This window comes from Cygnus olor, chromosome 10 (genome assembly GCF_009769625.2).
Source record: "Cygnus olor isolate bCygOlo1 chromosome 10, bCygOlo1.pri.v2, whole genome shotgun sequence".
NCBI lineage: Eukaryota > Metazoa > Chordata > Aves > Anseriformes > Anatidae > Cygnus > Cygnus olor.
The window spans coordinates 21592894-21611355 of record NC_049178.1 but is presented as its reverse complement, the minus strand read 5'-3'; the positions used below and the strand labels follow the sequence as shown (position 1 = coordinate 21611355).

Here is an 18462-nt window from a genome sequence, read left to right as displayed (position 1 = left end):
ACACCACAGCCCCACAAGCAGCAGCACAATCCTCAACTGTACCTGCCCGTGAGAAGGTGTCATGGAACAGCAGATGCTTTGGCCAGCGCGCCTTGCTGCTGCCGAGCACCAACACCGCCCAGGGCAACCTGCACAGAGCAGGCAGCTTTCTGCAAAACCCTGCAAACAGCTCGAGCAGCAGCACTGCTCAGAGCCACTGGGACAGAGGCTGACCTGTCCCAGGAGGGGGTTCCGAGGCCAGCGCTGGCACAAAGCTCGGGAAGCTGCCATCCCGTGGCCAGGGAGGTCCCACGGTGCCCCCGCACTGGCACTGCCCCACCGCAGCCGTCTGGCAGCGGGAGATGAGATTACAACAATGTGGAAGCCTCGAAGCGCTGACATTAGGCATTTAACTCATCCCCTAACTATGCGGTGACACAGGTACATCGAGTAAGGCCGTAAGAGCAGCTGCTCCCTGCCGACCCGTTCCACACGTTTTTATTTAGCGATTAAAGCCCCTTCCACTCAGCTCCACGCCGTGCCAAGGGAGGGCTTCAGTTATTCTGGTTCATTTGCTCATCTCCAGCAGAGACCTGGATTTTCCAGGTAAAAGCGAGCCTTCGGTGGCCCGACCAAGGGGCGCAAGCACTTCCCAGCCCCTACGAAGCCTGGGACGAACCCCCCAAGCGCACAAGCTCAGCGCTGCAGCGCTCGGCCCGACAGCGGCTAACCCCGACGGCCCCGAGCGGCTTCCCCAACAGCCGCACCGACGGCGACTCGGGGCACCGCGGGGGCTGCGGCCGCCCCGCCCCGCTCGGCCCCGCTACCGGGGGCTCCCTCCCGGCGCGGCTCCGTCCCCCGCGGGGCACCGCGGCCGGGAGCGGGGCCGGGAGCCCGGCGGAGCCACAACCGCCGGCAGCGGGGAGCCCCCCGCACTGCGCGGCTCAGCCGCCCCCAGCCGCAGGGCGCGGAGCCGAGCGGCGCCTCCGGCACGGGGCGGCACCGGGCGGCACCGGGGAAGCCGCGCCCGGCTCCGGGGCGGCACCGGCACCGTCCCGGGGCGATGCCCGCGGGGCTGCACCGCGCTGCCGGGCACCGCGTCCAGCACCGCACCGCTCCCCCAGCCGCGCACCGCACCGTCCCGCTCCGCTCCCCCAGCCGCGCACCGCTGCGCACCGCACGGTGCCGCTCCCCCAGCTGCGTCCCGTCCCGTCCCGTCCCGTCCCGCGCCCCGCACCTTGCGCACTCCGGCCCCGGCTCCCTCCCGCGCAGCGCCCGCTGCCCGCCTGCTGCGCGCCGCCCGCCCGGCGCCTTTCATTGGCGGCCCCCGGCGGCCCCCGGCCAATCGGCCGCCGGAACGAACTTTCCCGGCCAATGGGCGCGCGGCGGGGCAGGGCCGGGCGGGGCGCGCTGGGTGCTGCGCGCACGTGTGCGCGGGAGCGGCGCGCAGGGTGCGGGGCGCAGCGCAACAGTGCTGGGCGCACCCCAACCCCAACCCCAACCCCGTCCCCGTCCCCGTCCCCGTCCCCGTCCCCCTCCCCGTCCCCGTCCCCGTCCCTGTCCCTGTCCCGTCCCATCCCGTCCCCGTCCCATCCCCATCCCATCCCATCCCCATCCCCGTCCCCGTACCTGTCCCGTCCCGTCCCATCCCGTCCCCGTCCCCATCCCATCCCCATCCCAATCCCATCCCGTCCCCGTCCCCACCCCACCCCATCCCATCCCATCCCCATCCCCATCCCCATCCCCATCCCCATCCCCATCCCCATCCCCATCCCATCCCATCCCCGCTGACCACTCCGCACCAAGCCCCACCACCACCGCAGCTCCCGCCCAGAGCATGGGGACCAGCAGGAGCGGGCCGGGGCAGTTTATTGCAGCACTCGTGGTGTGTTTTGAGCAGAAGAAAATGTCTGGAACCATGTGCCTCTTGCTGTTTCAGCGTATGTTAATTGATGACCTATAGCCTTTGGGTGTTGTTTTTCTTTTTTTCTTTTCTCTCTCTTTTTTTTTTTTTTTCTTTTTACACAAAAGGGTAGGGTCTCCTGTACAGTTTCCCACAGACATTCCTGCCTTCTCTGGCTTTAGCAGGGAGGCCCAGTACAAAGCCCCCTTGTCCCGCTGAGGGCGAGGGCCCACACGCATGGGCTGGCGGCTGGCCCTGTCCCCTGTCCCCCCGCTGTGCCCTCCTCCTGCTGGCGCCGGCGGGACCGTGCTGAAATACCAGGAACCTGCACCCGACCGCCTCCTGACGTCCTGCAAGCAAAGCACAGCTGCCAGCAGCACCCGGCACAGCTCCAGGCTGGGCTGCCTCTTTACTAGTGTAATTAAAATAAAATAAAATAAATGTAAATGACCTTACATTGATTTAATATCTCACCTGTTGTTACATTTTCTGAGATCCCTTTCAGATATTCACGCAAAGAAGGGAAGCGTGGGGTCATTTTCACCAGGATTCGGTTTCTGAGGGCACAAAGTGCCTTTTGCTCACCTGCTTCTGCACGTGACCCCAGCAGGAGCCATCGGAGCTCACGTTGCATGTTGTCCCCAGTGCCTGGATACGCCTCCCCAAAACGAGTGGCTGCAATTTGCAGCGGCCGTGTGAAAACGCGCGAAGGGCAGCAAAGGTGCCCACGGGGGGACGGGAACGCAGCGTGGTGTCCGTGCTCCCATCCCCTGCTCCGGCCGTGCTCCGCGTGGCCCTGACGCGGCTCTGCAGGCTGCGGGAGACGAGGGCTCCCCGCAGCTTCCACCCAGGTGTGGCTGCCACCGGGGGCTGCGAGCGCGGCCACCTGCAGCGGGGTTAAACCCGCGGTGCCCCAGGAGCCGGGGTCCCACTTGGGCAGCAGCTCCACGGGCTGCGACCTTCGGGCTGGCCCCTGCAGCCCTGCCGAGGTCGTGTGCTCGCCCCCCAGCAGCTCCTCGCGGGGTCCGGGCTTCCCTGCTCTGAGGAAACGCCGCGGCAGCCATGGAGGTGGTAGCGGCCTGCTCCAGCAGAGAGGCCGTGGGCACCGGGGCTGGGAAGCCTCCCGGGGAGAGAACACGTGCCCTGATACGCAGAGCGAGGTTTTTACATGTTTTAGAGGAGATATTTAAACATCCTCAGAATAATCTGGGCTAACAAGCAAGTGCAGAAGAGAAATTGTGGAGAGATGAAGTCCTGCCGGGGACAGCGTGAACCTGACCTTACAGAGGCATGTGGAGAGCGGCAGAGGGAGCAGCGCGGGGATATTGTTTTTCAGGCCTGTGTCATCAAGGGCTTGGCAGCCACAGAAAACACTTGAAATGGCAATGGGATGACATTAACTCACTTTCCCAATACACACATGCACATGGCAACCTGGGGAGTAGGACAGAACTTACAGAGGGATTTCTCAGCCCCACGAGGCACGGGGTCACGGGCCAGGCCCCCCCCGCTTGGGGACGCTGCCACCAGTCCCTGCTCACCCGCGGCGAGGCACACCTCGTGCACGCGTGGAGGGGGGCAGCCTGCTCGTGGGAAGCAAAGCCAGGCAGTGAGGATGCATTCTGTGAAAAAGCGCAAGTTTTGCTTCCTGGTGTCCTGTCTGTGGTTTTACACAAGAGCTGCAGAGAGCCAGGTGCCCAGGTGGCTGACCTGTCCCCCACGCAACGGAGGCTTTCTGTCAGTGTGGAAACTGTGGTTTGCAGCTAGTGTAATTAGGCTTACTGTTGGAAGAGAATCAAACCAAGATCTGAACAGGTTTCAGAAACATCCTAAATGCTTATGTCTACAACAAAATATGTCTGGAATTGTTGTAATTGATGATAACACAAAAAAATAACATGATAAGCTGTAGCTAATCCTAGGCAGACCATGATACAACATCAAGGGCAGATTATTTCTGGTGCTCAGAAACACCGGGTGAAGCACCTGGCAGTGGCTGCTGTCAGAGACGGGAAGCTAGACCAAGCCGGATTTTACATATTTCAGTCTCTGGTTTTCTGAATGATCCTGGCTGTCATCAGGAATGCACACGCGTGACTGCTGCCTTGGAGGATGCCAGCTGCCTCCGCGTCACGGCAGGTTGCGGAGCAGAGACGAGGGCGGGTGGGGAGAGGCAAAGGAAAGTTAAAGTCAGCACCGAGGAGGACCCGAACGCTCAAACTGAGCCGGGCCAGACGCCAACGCCAGTTATCACTGACGGCCTCTGAATAATGAGTCTGTGCTATACTTAGCTCTTTGCTAGGAAGAGACAAAATCATCCTATGACTAAACACAGCTAAATCTCTGCAGTAGTCATGGCCCATAAATTGACGACAAATTGACAAAAGGGAAAGATGCTCAACTATGAGAAAGAGAGATTTCGGGCTTCCTGTTGACTCACCAGCAGTGTGTATCAGGACAAAACTATCCCCAAAGAGGTGTCACTGGACCATGGCTTCGACAAAAATAGCTGCTGGCTGAAATAATGTCAGTAAAATTTAGGAATTAGTAATCATTTCTTAACCAAGCAGAGCTCCTCTCTTATTTTGACATGATGCTGCAGATGAAGCCAGACTTCCCGTCTCCTTTGAGTTCATCTTATTTGTCTGTAAGGTCAGGAGTTTATTGGGATCACTGAGGACAGGGGAGGAAAGATGTATTGGGCCATCTGCGGAGAGCTGTCGTTCCTAGTGCCTCACTCTGTGATTTAAAATGTCTCAGCAGTACACATCTCTCAGGGCGGAACTGGTGCTTTCTAAGATGGATTTTGCCAGGTCCAACTCAGTTGAATGCGTGTTTCTATCCCTCACTGATGTGCCTGCTGCTCATATTGCCTCAGCTGTGACTTCGAAGTAGGTAGCAGCAGCTCTCCTGCCCTCTGATTTTTGCATCTGGATAATTAAGGCCACATCCTCAGCGCCCCTTCCCGCACCCTGATGGGCACCTCGGAGAACCCTCATCTCCTGGATCTGAGACCTGCCCGGAGGTGGGGAGAATGAAAAAAGCAGAGAGCCCATCGGGCGCTGAAGTGCGGCCATGAGCTGCCCGGACAAGATGCACATCCCCACGGTTGCTGCAGGCGGGGGACGGCCTGGAGCCTGCCCTGCGTCCCCTCCCTCGCCACCTACCGCTGCGGCACACGCTGCCTGCGGTGCACCGGGAGCATGGGTGCAGACCTTGTCAGGATCCAGCCCTGGCACAAGGGGCAGCGGGGGACTTCAGAGACCAGACCCGTACGGAGCAGACTGTAAAGGCTTCAGGAGAACAGCAGCAGTGGGGGAGCAGAAAGACCTTTATTAAGGATTTCTTAATTTCTTCAGGAATCCCACATGGAGGAAAGGGCCAAATTTCTGCCCGGAATTTATGCTGACTTGTTTTGTGGCGAAGAAGTAAAAAGCATTGCTGCAGAAAGAGGAACGAAGTTTTGCAGCTGCTGAAGCTGAATTTTCATATGTTAACCAGAAGGTTGGTGCCACTGGGCTGCCTGACAAGCGATCCTCACAGAGCAGTCAATACTGTTTCCGTGCCAGGGGTAGATTCACATTGATACAGTTAATATAAAGTTGCTGCTTAACTTACTCCTTGACTGATGCAAGTGAGAATTTGGCCCAGAGACAGCAGGAATGGGCAACGACTATAAATACTCGGGATGCCACGAACTAGTTCCAGTTACAGAGAACGCACTCGGATGGGCTGGTGTCGCAGCTTCTGTGGCACTGCGCTCTGCGTGAGCTGCTCAAGTCTTTTGCCTCTTAGAGAACAGAGTTTGTGTGCTGCAAACCAAGAAGCTAGTGCTATGGTTAAAGGGATTACTTCAAACTATGCTATGTTTTCTAGTGAGAGAATTTGTGGTATTACATTCTTGGCTAATTTTCAATTTTTCTCTTTTGTACAAACATAAAGGGATAAATGAAGTAGAAAGTACTGTTCTACAGCTGGTTTTGGTTAAGTTTTTGCCCCTCTTCCATGAACATAGTAGTAAAAATACAGATTTGGTTGAAATATTTTTGAAGAAATTTTCATTTCCTGGACTCTCAGTCGGAACAAATTGATCAAAGGAGAAAGGCAGAAAAATAACTGGAAGAAACTAATCAAGAAGGCAGACAAATGACGATTAAAGCCAGGCAGCTCTTTTTCTGTTGATTATCAAATACAACAGGCCAAGTTCCTGTATGTATTGATTTTACCCGTGGTTATTTGTAAAGAGATGTATGATTGCGGCAGAGAGCAAATAAAAACCCTTCATTTTCAGCTTGAAGAAATATTTTGTGGCAACATAGTATGTTTTTTTTCACTGGTTGTGATCAAATGAGTCATCTAGTTTATAGTCAAAAATAGATCCAGTAATGCAGATTAAAAAATAAAACGGCAATGCATGTGGTTATGGACACAGCTGTTGTGATATGGGTTTCCTAATTTGGCTATATTCATGCAAGGTTTTTTCTTCCAAAGATTTACGCAGTCAGTTTCATCATCAAAAGATTATTTGTGGTGAGTAAAGCTCTTAAAGTCATGTATCAGTCTAAGTCTCTGAATTCAGCGATACGAAAATCCGTAAAGAAATGACATGTAGCATTTATAAAGAAAATGAATCACCCTTTTTGCCTTTTTGGTTTGAATCCTCAAGGACTTTTTTGACTTTGTCTTTGCCACGGGACTTGCACAAAGTTGCTCCAGTGCCGACGGCCCCGCTGGCACTGCCAGCCTGCCCGCTGCACCCAGGGAGCCACCAGGAGCACCCGGGCGGGGGGGGGCACCCACTGTGTGCCCAGCCTCTGCCTCGTCCTGCGCCCGCCGGGGCCGAGCTCTGCGCTGTGCCCGTGGATGGGATCCCGGGGGCAGAGCTCTGGCCAAAGGTGTTACAGGGCTGCCACGCCGCGTCCCCACCGCCCTGCCAGGCAGGAGTGCTGTGGCTGAGCCGAGGGTGCTGGTGGCTGCACCACAGCCGCCGGCCCCAACCTTTGTCCGGCTGGCCACGCTGCCAGGGAAGGGGTGCCTTTATCCCACCTGGTGTGAAGACAAGTCCAGGGAGGGAGGAAAGTGAGTCTGGAGGAGACACAACCTCTTGAGAAAGCCGTGGGCGTACACAAAGAAGCTAAGAAATGTCCTAGAAGAGATGTTCCAGGGTGAAGGGTTGTTTTCAAGTGACGTATGTGGCTGTAAAGGGTCAGCGGCTGGATGCAGGGGGCACTGGCTGCTCGTGCGGTGGGAAATGCCTGGAGAGGATGAGGGTGGCAAGGACAAGGCCAGCTGTTAGCGAAAATGACCATGGGAACCAGTGGTGGTGCCTGAGCCGTGTCGAGGCCATCCTGGAGCGGGAAAGGTTTGGTTCAGGGCTGTAAATCTTCTATCCCTCAAACAGCAGAGACCTACTGATCCAGCAACCCTGGTTTCTTGTTGTGCACAATAAGTACATGTAAATAAAGCAGCGGTCTTCTCCTTCAGTCCTGTGCGAACTGTCATCCTCTGTGTAAGTGTCTGCATCATACCGTGGAGCTGTTTTTATTTAAAGACCAAAATGTTTTGTCATGTAGGCCTTTACTACCAGAGTGAGAAGTCTTACTAGTGCAAGAATATTAAACTAACAAAAGTAATTTTGAAGAATGCTGTAGTTAAAATATACAACCACTAGAAAACTAGAACTAACCTTATCTGATGCTACTCTTTACAGTCTGACATTTAGTTTTATGGATTAAATACTTTTTCATTTTGACTTTTCAAAAGTCACATCTGAGGATGTGACAACTCAGGAATCTCAAAAAGAAAAATACTCAGAACAAAGATTTCTCCTCTACAAAGTACCTTCCCAATCGAAAAACAAACCCACAGGTCTCTCTTCCAGCTCCAACTTCAAACCCTCTTTTGAAAGAATTTAAGACTGGCTTTTAACAAAACATGCACTAGTGCCTGCCAGCCCCGCTGAATGCATCCCTGCGCCCCTAAGACAAGCAAAGGATGAAGCACTTCTCTCGGTATCATTTATGAGGAGAATACTAGTTTTCATGGCTGAGTTATGACTGTTTTCCCACTTTCGTATTTTTTGGTTGCCACTCACAGCGCGTAACCCAAGGTGCCTGGCTTACTGAATACGTGTGTAATCACAGGCACTGTTTGGAATGGTCTGGTTCTGCGTGATAACGTTCTGCCACTTAAATTGGTACCACAGCGTTCCAATAATTCCTTTTAAAAGGCTGCCATTATCACCCCCATTATTCATTGTAGAAGGACCCATTGTAGTTTGATAGTAGGTGTCCTGTTTTCTTAAATTAATGATATACTGCACAACTGCTAGCATATATTTAAGTTGCCATTTACTATAGTAATAAATATTAATCAGCCTCTAAAACAAGAAGTGTACCATTGTTGGAAAGAAGTAAAAGAAAATTTTATGTTACCCTAGGCTGTCTTGTTTCTGCAGGGACACAAGAAAAATGGTGTTTATCATTTGGTATTTCAATAGAAAAACACTGTAGGGCCTTTCTAAATCCATCTAGCTTAACTGGTGTTCTACAAGTTCAAAAAACAGTGTGGATTTAAAAGAAAGCATTTATTTCCATACAGTTTTTCAAGTATTTCCAGCTAGTTTTTCAAATGCACTTACAAGTTGATTCCACGCACCACTTAAAAATGAAAGGCATCGCTGTACCATATGGGTTGCTTCCAAGCAATGGCAGAAAAAGTCACAAATGTAAGAGTTTCCATTATTTACTCAAATGGCTGTAAGAGCATCAAACAGCCCAGAAGGATTTCAATTCAAGTATGAGGTTACACGCCTAAAAAGTGAGCCTAGCTTGTTGTTCATGGCTCTTCATTTATTGTTCTTCAGGTGTGGAAGCTAGTAGAAACATATCTGAGAAGAGCAGGACTGTAACCAGATGTTTACACAGGCACATTCGGTGACTCCAGAGGAGCAGGCGGATACTCGGGTTGTACTCTGACAGCTGTGGGCAGCACGCAGCAAGCTTTGCGGAGAGAAGTTTCGTCTTCCTCCAGAGCCAGTGGCACAACTGGAGCACGCAGGGTTGATTCAGCTAAGATCTCTGAAGTCTCCGAGCTCAAAAGTTTCTCTGCTTTTTCCATGTGTATCAGGTTTTGTCCAAATTAATTTTAAGGGCAAGGAACTGAGCAAGACCTGCTTACAGTAACTGGGAAATTCTGCATCAGGGCTGCAAAGGCTCAGTCTCACGCCATAGCGACAAAATAATCTTTTCCAACAGAAAGGCTTTCGTACTTCTGTTAGTACTAAGTCTACCCATTAATCAATAATCTCCTTTGTTTAATTAATGTTTAGCCAAAATGACAAAGAACTGCCCATGGCCATACCTGTAGATCTGACACACTGAAAACCTGCTATGATCCTTTATGGGCTGGTAAAGGCCGAGATCTGCTCTGAGTGTAAGGAAAGGAGCAGGCCTTTTCCCCCTTGACTTGATTTTGGTATGAGATTTGGAATCAACTTGCCAGTATGAATTTCCTTTGTTTCCAAAGCCGGCTATGTGAGCCCTCGTTGTGGCAACCGCAGAGTACGGACATCTTTGGGGGGGCATCTTTATGAAGCTGGGGTACTGAATGCCGTGCACGGACCTAAATGCTTCATTAGGCAGATAAAGTGCCTTTCACAACCTGGCTGAAATAAAAAGGAGCAGCTTAGGTTAGCAGCCCTTTTTATCACTAACAGTGAATTCCCTTCCTTTTCCCCGTTCATTTTGGAGTAGATCATTCATGTTCCGTTAACGCAGCATAGGATTTATGCCTGTGATTTAGTAGGTACGAGCCACCTACTCCTGTCTCAAACACTTTGCCAAAAGTCTGGCATGCAACCCCCTCTGACATTACATGGACATTCTGCGAATTTGTCTCCATTCATCCATTAGTTCTGTGTTAATCTTGTTTATTGCCTCGTTGTTACTCTTTAAAAAATGCCGGCTCATTCGTCTTGTAGAAGCTCCCACTCAGATGCTGTCTGCTAATTTGATTTAAGGCGCTGTAACTCTTTAGAGCTGTCACTGGAAAATATGCCTTCTTTTGGCTCAGGGCTGCTGTAAGGAGCTCATGGTCGGCATCGGCATCGGGATGGACGGGTTGTTAAAACACGTCTCTGTCCAAAGCGAGTCCAGATGGAGAGAAGCACATCCGAAATGACACTTCCCAGTGAGAGCCCTCACGTTTTCAGCCAGGTTTGGCCAGCTGCCGTGGTGACACACTGGCACCAGGGGCACAAATTCTTCCCCTGGTCCCACAGCAGCGGGGACGAGAGTGCAGAAGGCTGCAGGAGGTGACATTAACCCTGAGATTTTGCAGCTGCAGAGTAGTGCCCAGGCCGGGTGTGGGGACCCTGCTGAGCTGTTGACCCACTTCTTTCACGGGGACACAATTCCCTGCATCTCAGGCATCTCAAGGCGACTTCCCTGGTGGTTTCTTTGTGGGCAGGTTGCACGCTGAGCGCAGCGTTGGTGCCTTCTGAGGAACGCAGCACTGAAGTCTGTAATTGTGGATAAGTCTGGGTGGGAGAGGATGTTTCAAGATTTTAAAAGATAAAGTTACTTTTGTTCTCTGATTGGGTCTTTGAAACATCTCCCTCCTGGGAAATTAATATAAATGAGAGACATACTCTAGTTACTACCTAAATAGCAGCAGTATATTAATATTTTAATTCTGTAAAGGAGGCTCAGCAAAATAAACAATGTCAAAATGTAGAGCTCAGTGATGTGCAAAATAGAAAGTCTCTTCTCATTTGCTTGAAGCAGCAGTGATCTTGTTTCATTTAAGCTAGATAGCTTACTCTCAGAATGATTGTGCAGAACATTTTTCTGTGTATGCATCATGAATGGAGTTGAAATACTCTCAAAAAATAGCAGTTGATCATAATATAATAGGAAAAATGAGAGAACGATGTTACAGCTTGAAGCATATCGGATGCTATGCAAACAGACTTAATGTACTCTTCAGGCAGCGGCTCCACGACCATTAATACAGAGTCTGTGTCCTGTCACAGGACCCAGCATATAGATTTGATCTAGAGCAAGGGTGAATGCACAGTTAAACTCCTGTTGCACTAGCCAGCTTGCACAAGATGATATTGATGTGGAATCATGCTTTTCTACTGGATGTGAGATAACAGACAGTATCTGATCTGCTATAAAGCTGGCGTGGCATAGAATTGGGACCTGCAGAATGCATTTGTAATCAATGGGTGTACCATGTGCCCATGGCATTTTTATGAGGGATTAGGAATTCTAAAGATCTTTTTACGGAACTATCAAATGATGGCTGAGTTACAATATGGACGAGGTGCTATTAGATATTGAACTTGTATATGAAGTACTGGGAAAACTTAATAAAGAATGAAAGAAAATTAATTGCTTGTGATGGTTGATTGTGACCATGGTGTGTGCAGCAATCACAACCTGCCATGTATACGTGTTGAAAATGTGATTTTGGAATGTGGCTACCAGTCACACGGGAAGCCGGATTTATGGCTCCCAGTTGCATAACAGCATGTGGAAGTAAATCCGGGCAAAGGAGATTCCCCGAACTTGTCATTATATAGATTTTATACAGCGCAGTTCCAGGAGAATTTATCTATTAATCACCTAACCAACAGAGGAAACAGAGTGCTACATAAGCATTATGAAGAAAGATGATTTTGCAACTGATGCTCATTTGACTAAGAGTATGAAAATACAGCCTGCAATCCACGTAAACGGATATTGGCGTAAAAGAACATAAAGACAGATTAAATTGCTGTAGTTCCCAACAGGTGACAAAAACCGATTAGCTCTGTATAGTATGGTGGTAGGAAGGTAGAAAGCAAGGCAAGAGCAGAAGTCTGAAGGAAGGATGCTGAAGAGGCCAGTATGCAGGTAAATGGAGTTTGCCATTTCTAGCTGGACAAATTTCGTTTTTACAATGATAAGGTAATAAAATAAAGGGCTTTGCTAACCTAATCATTAGAGTTTGATCTACTGTCTGGGCATTATTCTAATGTTTATAGAGAAAAAAATCTGCCTTCTAGTGAGTTCTGGTCTTTTTGGTTGAATTAGGTACCCAGTAAATGGTGATTAAATTCAGGGGTATTCTTATATTATTAAGTAAAATAAAATTTGACCAGGGAACACATTAATGCAGCAATATATGCTCTGTAAGTATTATTCTTATCTGCAAGTGAAGTGACAATAGACAGTCTATCCTGTACTTCAATATTGGGGAACGAAAGTTAGGAATGATGCAACTGAAGGAAAAGCTTGAGCTGGAGTTTGTGACTTGGTGCATGCAAAAGAGGCCACGTAAGAAGAACGCCCACGTGGTGATATGGGAGACACCCATGCCTTAACTTACACCATCTCTCGTTCCCTTTGCATGGTCAGAGCCATGTTTGTGACGGAGGTCTCTGAGGATCTTCTCATGCCCCATATGAGTTCATGCTGCAGCCTTTTTTTCAGCAGCAGCCCTAATACCATCGAGCTCCGTATTGTTGTGAAACCTGTGGCATTGTCACGCTGAGAAGACCTGTGTGCTTTGTGCAATTTGGCTGGAACTGGCAGACAGATTATAAAGTCGTTGCTGCGAGGAGGGAGGAGGAAGGGACAGGCAGAGACAGCACGGTCCCGCACTCACACACACACACACATGCACAGACAGGTCTGCTGCTCGTGCTGGCCAGCCCTAAGCCCCCGGCTTGTTTCCACGCCGCTGGGATGGGGCCGAGGGCTGCCCCGACCTGGGCAAGGTGAGGGCTGAGAGGGGTGCACGGACCCAGCACCCCCCAGCTGGGGGCATGGCAGAGCTTGGCCTGTGCCTCTGAGGGTCGCCCGGCAGATCGCTTGTTCTGGTGTATTTATAATTGCCATTTTATGAGAAGTAGAGAACTGTGCAGTCAAATAATAATAATAATAAAAGAATGAAAGAAAGCTCGAGTGTAAGTTAGAGCTACCCAGGGATTTTTCTAATTCATTTTCTGGTCTCGGCTATGGTTTTATGCGTCTCTTTCCTTTAAGCAGTCAATAAAAACACTCCTTGCTATGGCAACTACCTCCTTCATCATTGAGACAGACATAATGCACCATTCTAAGGACGCTCATGCCAATTAGCACTGAAAACTTTTATAGGCAAAGTATTTTAAAGGAGCTACTCTGTTACATTAGCATTTTCCATTAACCTCTTTATTTTTAATCATTCAAAATGTGTATTAAATGCTCTGATTCCGACTTGCTACGGGTATGATGAACAATGGAAATTTTGCTGGGATGCTGCTTCCTTGGGAGATACACAGCGGGAGGCAGCATCCTGGTCTTTGATGCACACACAGAGCGTGTCCGTAACCATTCATATTCTGAAGTCCCAGCAGAGCACAATCCTGAATCAAAAGACAAAACTGCTTTTTTTAACTTTCAGCTGCAGCATGGTACATGCCATATTTGCAAAACAGAGCTTGGCGCGTCTGCATAACTCATTGCTGTGGAAAGAGTCATCAGGATGATGAATTGAAACACAGCCATCTCCATTATGGTATGCCATGTATGTTTTTAAAAGCTATTTTTAAAATTAATACTACTCTGTAATGCTGATAAAGTAGCAAGCATTTATAATTTGTTGCACTCTTTCTAAATCCACATTAGTCTGCTTTCCACTTGACTGAATTATATTTTTTTTTAGATATGTTTGTTTGAAATTTATTAATAGTGTATTAAGGGATCAAAACCTTTATTATTTAATGTGTGCATCATTTAAAAATGTTACGTAAAGGCTGTTGTCCTTACTTTCCACCACTAATTTATTCCTCAATATTTTGTGCCAATGCTGCTAGTGCTCACTGCACGTGCCACATGAATGTTCCTGCTTATATCATTGGCTTCTTTCTCTTCATCGTGGGGCTGAATAAGGTATGGCTTCACCGTACAAGGAGACACCTTGGTTTATGCTACACAAAGAGTCTATATACGTTTATGTGAAATGGTGAAGAAATCTTACTTATATTGCGTCAAATCCAAGAGCACCGAAGGAGCCCCAGCAGCCCTGGGCAGCAGGCGCCACGTTGCCTTCAGGCGCCTGGTTGTCTGCGGGTGCGCGGGGCGAGTGTCTCATGTGTGAGACAATAAAAAGTTTGACGTTTGCCACATCCATCATTAAGATTAACATTTCTATCTCAGCCTTCATGCAGTATTTCAAATCTATGCGATGTATTAAGAAAGTTGAAGGGAATGTTGGCAAAACACGGCGCTACTCGAACTGCCCCAAACATTTCCCCACGAGGCTTTTTCCTTCGTCGTTTCTTGGTATTGGTCAAGGTGGGGAACAGAAGCGTGCAGGTGGAGCTGCAGGTGCCAGAAAGGATGCTGCCTTGGCAAGAGCATGGTCCAAACGGTCTGGTGGGCATCCTCCGTCTCTTCTGCCACTCCACACCAGAAAGATCTCTGCCCTGGAAGCACCCTGACGCGGGACCACTGCTGCCAGCAGGGCCTTGGTGCCACCACTGGCTGCAGGAGATGGCCGAGGTCCGTCTGTAAGCCTCACGTGGCCGCCCCAAGCACAGCGTGGTCTGCGTGCTGGCCACCTCTCACTATGCACCATGGACATCTCCTCTCCATGCTGGATACAGCCCACAGGAGCAGGGATGAAGGCTGGGCCAACTGGGCACCACCGGGACATGGTTACACCATAATTGATCTCGCCTGCCATCAGAACCACACCGTATAGGATGCCTGGTGCAGTTAGACAAAGACTAGGACATAAATATGCCCGAGAGAAACTATCAGAATTATTAATGGTGTTTTTCTAACCTTTTAAATGAGGTGATACTCACTTTCAACAGCACTGTCAGTGTTGGAATCTTTGATTTTATTTTTTTTTCCAAAGAGGTTTAATTGAGCTAGGTATAAATAGCATATCAGTAAACAGGACCTTTTGGCTGTGTGAATCATGTCTAAAATATTTGTAAGCCCTCCACAGCCTCTCTGATGGTGAAGAATGTGCTCATTAGACCGGTCCAGATGCATTCTGCAATCCATCGAGAACCTAACTTCTCCAGGAGATAAATCATTGCAGTATTAATGCAGGCAACAAGCACTGCAAGGCTAAGGCAGCTGCTCAGGGGCCCTTGGCGCGTGTGTCTGCTAGGGCTTTCCAGATTCACCGTGTTCCACACAGAAAGGTTTTTGACACAAGAACTGAAGGAACCTGTGTTTATCTTACTCCATTTAATCTACACCCTACCTCTGAGTATTCCAGAAGGGCTCTGAAAAATCCCATAAACCAACCTGTACTGAAAACAAAATGGACACTGGAAAAAACAGTAATTTTTACTTACTTGGAAGTTTCTCAACTGACCACTTACATGACAAAGATCTCCGCCTAATCTTGACTTGGTAATGTAGGTGGATTGTCCCCGTCTTCTTCAGGAAAGCATTTTGTTTTCCTCCAGTGATCTCCATGGCATTAATTACCTATGTTTAAATGCATGTAGAATTTTGCAGCATTGGAAACTCTGTCTTTATTTTTAAAGTCAAACTAAGCATAAAACCATGCATGTATATGGAGATGCATATACACACTACCTAATTACCTAAATTATAAAACAGACTTGTGAAGCTGAGGTTTAAAAATCTTGATCAAGAGAAGGAAAACAAGTTGGTAAAAAAAAATTAAAAGAAAGAAAACCAGAAGGCTGGTAACACACTGGAGTACGAGTGCAAGTTACCTGCCAACACTACCTGCTGATAACTCCTTTCATACTCCAGTGGCATCCTTGGTGTTTAGTTCCAATTTGAACTGAACACTGGCCTACAAAAAGACAAAGACAAGTGCCACACTGGCTGTGATCTCTAACAGTAGTCCTCAAGCTCACATGTATTTTACTGGCTGACACTTTTAAGTCCTCTGTCCACTGAGAATAACACAGATTATAACAGCAGTAAACATATGTTATAAAGCGTCCTAGCTCTGTTTCAGAGCAATTGCATTAACACATCTGATATTTCATCATTTCCGGTGGGGTTTTAATAGGTTAAAATTGAAATGATGCATGACATAAAACATGGCCCAGGTGCCTTTCAGGCATCTGGAGGGCGATTTTGTCGAAGGAATTTTGTTACCTGCGCAACCCTCCATCACTTGGGGCATGGGGATTTATTTTCTCGTGGTATACTGAGGTATTTTGCTCTCTGGAAGTAAATATGCACTAATGGACAGTTTTAGCAAAAGACTTTGGCATGTCATCACTGCTGTGCTGAAGTGGCCCTGCACAGAGAAAGGGACTCTTGGGCTGTAAAGGTTTCCCACTATTTTCAAGGTATCACCCGTCTGTTTTAGTTCAAAATCTAGCAGAGCTCCTGGCTGTATTCAGGAGATGCCCCCGCGAGTTCTTGGTGACTTACAGCATGCTGAGCCTCACCCCAGCACTGCTCGGCGCGCGCTCAGATCCCGCCGCCTGAAGTAATCCACTGTTTCTTTTAACAGCTCTTGGACATTAGATTAAGAGGTAATAAAAATCTCAAGCCTAATGGATGATTTATTTTGGTAGCCTAAGTACTAAGTAAGCTCAGAGATGAGAAATATGAAGACAGTCCAAAATCTTAAACCATGTACTAAATTATCATTTTTCGAGTATTTTCTAGGTTAAAAGAAGAAGAGCAGCCACTCCTAAACTATATCTGGAACCTGCAGAAAGAAAGCAAAAACACAGGTTGTGGTCAGAACAGTGTGAAATGTTCACAGGCAAACTAAGGTTTGCTTGAAATCTCCTCATCCATGAATCTCAGTTTATATTTGCAAAGTCAGAAAGAGACAGGCAGTGATTTTATTTTTTTATTTTTTAAAAGTGGGAAGGTTGAAAAACATGTTCTTGACCATGTCAGATTTCCCTGTTCTCAAATTACTAATTATTTTCCTTGCTATTTATCGAGCACAACACACAGAGCTCCTAGCCCACAAACCTCGCAGCTCCCACAGCGATGCTGGCTGGATGGGACAAGGGGATTCATCCCCCTTGGGAACACAGGGGACCCCTACACTGATCTACTCCAGATCTGAAATGACTGTCTTCTTTTTTTTGTTGTTTTTTTTTTTCATTGAACCTTTCTCTTTGTTGATGTGACGTCTGTGAAGTTCACAGATACATTGTGTGTATATGCACGCTTTGCACAAAGCAGAAATGCAAGGAGGTAGTCTTCAGTAATAAACAAATAGGCAGCTGATTCCAGTTGATTCAGAAAAGTATCAGCACTGCTACACACTTCCCTGTCCTCTTTCATCACTTGAAGACACTGACCATAAATCTGTGAGTCCAGTCATGGATGTGCAGTTCATTCACCCCTGAATAATTCTGCTGAGGTGGTCGAACAAGCGGGTATTTAGTACGAACTGTGATAATGTCATTTGTGATTTGTTCGCCAGTCTGCTAAGAACCATTTATCAGGTTTGTTTCTGAAAGTACTGGTTTTCTATAAATCTTGAGAAATCAGAAATTGGACTAATGCTCATATGCGAATTGCATCTTACTGAAATCCATGGAAGCATTTGTAGGCTAGCAGACTCTTGTGAATAAAGCAGGATCATCACTAACTTCAACTAGAGCTATTATTCACCCTTCTCTTTATCGAACAACAAAGTTTTTTTTTTTTTTTTTTTTTAACTGCATAATTGAAAGGACAACATCTGGTTACTTATGCATAGTGTGATCACCAGATACACAAGAGTCAAGTTTGCAGCAATGCGGAATAATACGGTCAGGAACTCCCTCAGCAGCTGAAGAGAAAGAGGCGAACAAACCCCAAAGCCGGGTCGCTCAGCTGCATCCCCGTGAGCCCGCGGGCTTCTCACCGCACACGGGGCTGGCTTCGCTGTCTGCACGCTGCCGGTGGGGAGCACCCCTTCCTCAGGGTGTCCGGCCTAAGGAGGAAGAGATATTGGATGGCGATGTACTCCTCTGTATGGATCAAATGACAACATCTATCCATACCCTGATGCTCATCCTTTAGGTGTAAATTAGAACCAAGAGGCACACACCCAAGTAATAAGGAAATGCTCTGTAATAACTCCATCAGGCAAGGTAGCACCCGCCACCTAGAGAGTCATGCAAGAAATGCAGGGAAACACGTGATAAGAATTAAAATTGTAGACAAAATCTTACTCTTAATTGTAGATTTCATGCCCACTTTGAGCTGTGCCGTGCTCCTGCACCCTCCGTGAGGCTGCCTGGCCCCGGCTGCAGCCCCGCCACCGAGGAAGGGATGTGCCGACCTCCCACCAAAAACCCACCCAAATGGGGCAGCAGAGCGGGCTCGTGAGCAGCATTCTGCCTTTATGCCAAACGTTGTTCTTTTGCCACTGACAGGAACAGAGGTGCAGTGGCGAGTCCCTCTGCAGAGGTCTGTGCTCCCGTGTTCCTGGTGATGTCTGAGGCGGGCGCAGAGCGGTGCGCTGGAACCCAGTGGGGACGGCTGTCAGCGAGGGCTCCCTTCCCTCGTGGGCAGTGCACTCATGTCTCAGCTTTTCAGCATTTCAGTGAGAAACTCCTTACCTCCTCACTGAGCGAAGCAATGAAG

At 48.6% G+C, this 18462-nt stretch overlaps 1 protein-coding gene across 1 annotated transcript in view; it reads right to left on the bottom strand.

The window, feature by feature from the left end:
- LMCD1 (LIM and cysteine rich domains 1) overlaps positions 1-1292 on the bottom strand; it is a 28289-nt gene extending 26997 nt beyond the window's left edge. The window contains exon 1 of the mRNA XM_040568335.1: positions 1217-1292. The gene's annotated coding sequence lies outside the window, so the exon portion shown is untranslated. The remainder of the gene's footprint in view (positions 1-1216) is intronic.
- Positions 1293-18462: the final 17170 nt, after the last annotated feature.